Consider the following 5,769-nt stretch of genomic DNA (forward strand, 5'->3'; position numbering starts at 1 on the left):
CTGTTGGCCGAAATATATACGGACTTTGGTAAAAATTCTGAAAATAAGCGTGTGAAAATTAGCAAGTCCAATAAATATGTACTTCAAGACTTAATGTCTAGCTCTCATTTTTTGAGATATTTACAAACATATGTTTCGTTTTTTCTATACTCACATTTGTTGTTGTTCATTTAATACGAATCTATAGACTAAATTAATTGTATAATATAGACATAAATAGGCGATTAGTTCACGCCACACCAGTTTGTAAACGCTGCCACGCCATCTAAAAATTATAAGAAAACAAAAATCGTATTATAAATGTAGGTCAGTTTGCAAAAATCTAAAATAAATATTAAAACGGTACTAGCGATTAAAGTTTTGCAGTGCCTTTTTTTGTATTTTGGCGTTGTCACATCAAAAAAACCCCTGCCCTATTCCCACGGTCAATGCCACAGATCGACGCATGACTATTGTCTTACCAACTACGCCAAGAGCATAGTATGTACAAACATTGATACTTCGAGGTCATGTGCTCACCAGGCAGAGGAGAAAAGTTGAAAGATGATGTTCCCTCAATACAGTTTTCCGCCGCCTCCGAACGACAAATGGATTGTATGAGCAGCTGGTCGAAATATACTCAGAGGTGGAAACTGTTATAACAACTTTTTTTTTTACTTTGGATGTTGATCGGACCAGTGATCGTATCCAAGTCCTGATAGTATGCTACGCACTCATCTCCACTCAGCCGCAGGGGTGTGGTCACTTCAAGCAAAAAAAAAATTATAATTTTCTATGCCTATCATGCAGACGTCATTATAACTAAGTCAGCCCGAGTCTCTTCACGCGCCTCTCTGAAAAGGTTTGACTACAGCGATCGGTTTGAAATACATCGATTTTTTCATCGTGTGGTGACATCGGTGTTCATTTGATATTTTTGAAAAATCATCGAATTTACTCTACAGCTACTAAATAAAATAAACACAAATAAAACATTCTTTAAGCCTAGCGAAAACGTTTATTTCATTTGAAATCTGTTAGAAAGCGAGAAAAGTATATATCGACGTCTGAGTCGAATATCGACCTATCTCGAGAGCCGGTTCGAAAACCAGTTTCTCAGGAAACATTTCAAGAACGCCGTATTTCAGAGTTTGATTGAAAAACTCTCCATCTCAAAACTGGGTTGAAGAAGGTCCTATCTAAAAATTTTGTTCAAAAACGCCCCATCTCAACTGAAAATATATTGAAAATATGTCGAGATAGTGCATTTTTAAATCGACTGCCATAAATAAAAGTCTTCAATAACTGTTACCTAAGATATAAAATTTAAGAATCAAAAATAATTGTTATTTGCAGATTTTTTAGATAAAAATCAAAAATAATTGTTATTTTGGATTTATTAAATAAAAATCAGAAAAAATTGTTATTTAAGGAGCAATTAAATAAAAGTAAAAAAAAACTTATTGTCAAAGAGTGATTTTTTCAATAAAAGTTGTAACTGTTACGGACGGTCGCTGATTTAGACAATAGCACAAGTTACTTTTCGTTTGCCATTGCAAATAACTTTTGGCGCCTGACTGTCAGGAATTTAATATATGTGCAGGCGTTTGAGCATTATTGCTTTGAACGTTTATAAAACCTTAAAATTATTCAACAAAGATTTTAACACATTTTTACATAGTTTCACAGAATTTGAAAATAAAAATTTTGTTTCACTGTGTAATCGTTACTACAAGTCTACCGCATTGCTTGACATGCACCTCACTTGGCTCATCAGAAAACTTACATACTATGTATCCAAACAGGTTCATCGTACCGTTTATGCGTCAGAGAATTAAAATTCGAATATGTTCCATAATTGCTGCCATTAATTACATTGTTATCATCATTGTTATTTTCACAAACAAACAAGCATACAGATGAGTGAATGCCAAAAAGTCAGGCTTATTCGCATATTTATACATAAACATAAGGATGGTTCGTTGTTGCAATCGAAATATTAGAGCGAAGCAGAAACAAATTATACTTCAAGTAGCCTTTTTTAAAAGCTACTTAAAAAAACCGGCACTAAGGGTTTTATTTCCCATATACATATATGGAGATTTTTTGTCCCATCTCTTCCATTTTCGGTTCTGGAGAATCCAACACTAAAAGGGAACGAATAACAGAGACTCTTCATGTTCTAAGGGTTTCTGATTTCAAAATGGGTGAACAAATATGGCGGCCCAAAAAATTTAAACCGGTTCGATTCGCTCGAAATGTTTACCTTGGGCGTTTTAGTAGTCGCTGATTACGAATCTAAAGTCAGATTGGACAAATTCGAAATAGCGGCCGAAAAAATGTGAAGCTACATGGCGTATGAGTTACTCAGACGAGTTGAGAATGTTACGCATACGCACTGTGCGTACGTTCGCTTTACACTTTTCCGTGATAAAGAGTACATCGAATATGAATCGTCCATTACGAATTTTTAGAATCTAATTTCAGATGCCTAATCAGTGATCTTAAGAACCAATTTAACTAACCAAAAGTGGAGAGATAGGATGCAAAGGATGTCCAATATCCTTATACATTTTGGTGGTCCTTAAATATAGGAAGCAAATCTTCACATTAATTTTATTTGAAATTAAGGAACACCCTAACTAAAATCCATATATGTACTTACATATATATATATACATAAATATAGCTCTATATATATCTATTGAAACCAACGAGGGATTTTCTAATTTGTATCCCTTCCTTATTCAAAATTTTAGCAAAAGTCTATTTCAAAATGTACTAAATTATCAAACTACCCTGTGCAAGTGCATATGTATACATATACTCGTACATATTTATCACATTAGTGAATCTACTTAATTTTAGAAAAATAAAGTTCCGATATACTCATATTTATATATATGTATGACGACAATTCCATTTTTGCCTAGAAATGTACAAATAATAATTTAACTTATTAAAACCTGTGTAGGTACTTGTAGATATATATGTATGTATGTACTATGTACAAAAATGTTACTCTTCACTTGTTTTTATATTTAGTAAATAATTTATTATTAGCTCCTTTCTGCTTGAAATGATGTGAATTCGATAACGAATAAACAGCTTTTAGTTAGCACGTTTAAATGCATGTTTACACTTATATGTTAAGGGTGTTCCAAAACTCCGCACTTTTTGTTTTGAAGATGAAAAAATATTTGAAGTCGGAAGATCCAAAATTCGCAGTTATGCGCCTCTCTGTCAATCTATTCAATCTTGACGTTGGTCTGTTACCGCACTGGCTTGCCGCCTTAAAATTCTGAAGAATAATAGAAGTTCTCCTTACAAAACGATTTAGACTCTGCTCAACAACATAGTGCGGAGTTTTGGGATACCCTTTATATGTAACTACGTATGGATATGTTTTCCCAAACAAACACGTACAATTAAAATTCAAATACCTCTTTGCAATTTTGATTGAAAAGAAAATTTTCCGCCAGTATATTAGCCGGTAGCAAAGCACATTTAAATTCGGTCTTGAGTAAATTTGAGGTTTTGTGATTTTTGGCAAATTTTTTTCTTGAAGGTTTCGCTCATTTTCTCCATAGGAAAAAAATTATCGAACATTATATTGAGAAAATGAGCGACACCTTCAAGCCAAAAAAATTTGTCAAAAATCAATGCTCCTAGCTACCTCAGACTTGCACTTTATTATACTAAAATTGAATGGGCTAAAATACTATACTAAATTTTTTTCAAAGAGTGTAATCAAAATGTGCAATATTTTAATGAAAATTTGAACGGCTTACTAAATTTTCCACAAGCTTTGGAACCCTAATTTTCGGGGGTTTTGTTGCAGAATAAACCATATTTGTATAACATTTTTTTCGAAAAATTAAATATTTAAAAAATGTATATGCAATACAAATAATAAATTTTGAGTACTTATCTATGTTCTGTTTCTCTCGTGTGACCACCACGCATATATCGGACTGAAAAGTACCAAAATAAAGCAAAACATAGCTACTCCGTTTCTACCCAAATACTACTTTTTAAATTTTTTGGGTGTCTTTTCAAATATGTTTATATATAATAGGACAATTCACGTCAAATGTCCCAAGCGCGCTAACCGGTGCAAACCAAGCTACTTTTCGACTAGCTGAGAATCGGACAGAAAATGGGACAAATAATTCGAAAACTATGAATTCTATAGTTTTTTGTACGGAGGTACTAAGCGTTTTCCAAAATTTTCCCATTTTCATGGTGAAAATTCTGAACGAAAATTTATTTGCAATTTTTCTCAATTATGGACATTTTTGATATTGGTTTTAGTTATCTCAATCGAGCGATCTAGTATTTTTACATAGAAATCATTAATAAAAAGGGAACTTTTTTTTACTTTTCCGAGTTATAAAGCCTTTTGGAGCGCGCTAATCTGCTAACAGTGCGGGTCATAATAATATTGTTATAACTTTGCAACTACTTGATGTTTTAAATTTGAAACTTTCGCAAAAACTTCCTTAGATAGTCATCTACAATACTGTTTAAAAACAAAAAAAAACAACAAAATTCAAACTTTATAACACAACTGTTGCTTTAGAAAACAAACACCCTCTTAATTCATATAAAAAAGTTATAAACCTGTAGTTTTATTTTTACTGAGTATTAAGAATTTTTGTTAAACTTAAATTCTTTAGAAAAGTTTGTAATTTATGTGTGAAAATTTCAAATCAGTCGATACACAAACGTCTGAGACATAGCGAGTTAAAACGACAATTTTGTTAAAATTATCATCAGCCTAATAAAAAATTTCCAAACAACGCCACTCTGTAAATTGCAAAAAACAAATTTGAACAAATGTACAAGTCGCGTAATTTGGCTTGATTCAAAGCGCACTTACATGTTGCGCCTGTAGCTGAGTGCGCAAAGATGCTTGCTACAATTAGTTGGGGCGAAGAGTGTTCAGGTTCAAATCTCATTGGGCGGAACATATAATTTTAAATTTTTATTTTCGTTTTTTTTTGTTTTTTAATTAAGAAAGAGTATCTGTGAAGTGCACAACGAAAAAAAACGTGGTTCGGTTACAGGCTACATGTTACTACTACAAGTACTGTTAAGTGCGACAGTAGAAAGCATGGGTGGTAGATTTGCGAGGTAACGGTATTCGACTACCGAAAACTGGTTAATTCACTAGTTCTGTACTATTACTTTCCGCTGCAGGGTATGTATACATATACAAATGTATGTACGTGGGTCGTTCTTATAAAACATGACCATTCTGAATTTTGTAATTTTTAAAAATTAAGTTGGCCAAATATGTTTATAATTGGCCTCATGTGGTTACCGATGGTATCAACAATAGGAATCCATAACCAGCAGTTTTTTTTTAATTTTTGGAGTTTTTGGAGTTAATAAGTCACAGAGTGGACCGGTAACAGAGGGGACAAATTAACTCAAAAATACCATATTTTAGCTTTTTATTCGAATTTTGGAGAATTTATTTGTCCACTTAATTAATGTACATAAAATATTTATAAAAAAATTATAAAATAAATAAAAAATCACTTTACTCACCGTTTTTCAACAGTAACAGAGTTGACACTGAATAAGGGTACGTACCCGGCACACAATTGGGTTCCTTACTCAACAACGCACTAAACAAGACTGAACAGTTCAAAACACATTTTGTTGATTTTAGCTAAGTTATGATGGAGAAGCATAAGAGAAATATACGCGTCATAACGTTTAACAAACATTTTTAAATAAAATGAGTGGACGTAACAGAGGGGACCAAAACCTGGGGACACA

Source organism: Rhagoletis pomonella, unplaced genomic scaffold (genome assembly GCF_013731165.1).
Source record: "Rhagoletis pomonella isolate Grant_MI unplaced genomic scaffold, Rhpom_1.0 Rhpom_scaffold_00012, whole genome shotgun sequence".
Taxonomy (NCBI): domain Eukaryota; kingdom Metazoa; phylum Arthropoda; class Insecta; order Diptera; family Tephritidae; genus Rhagoletis; species Rhagoletis pomonella.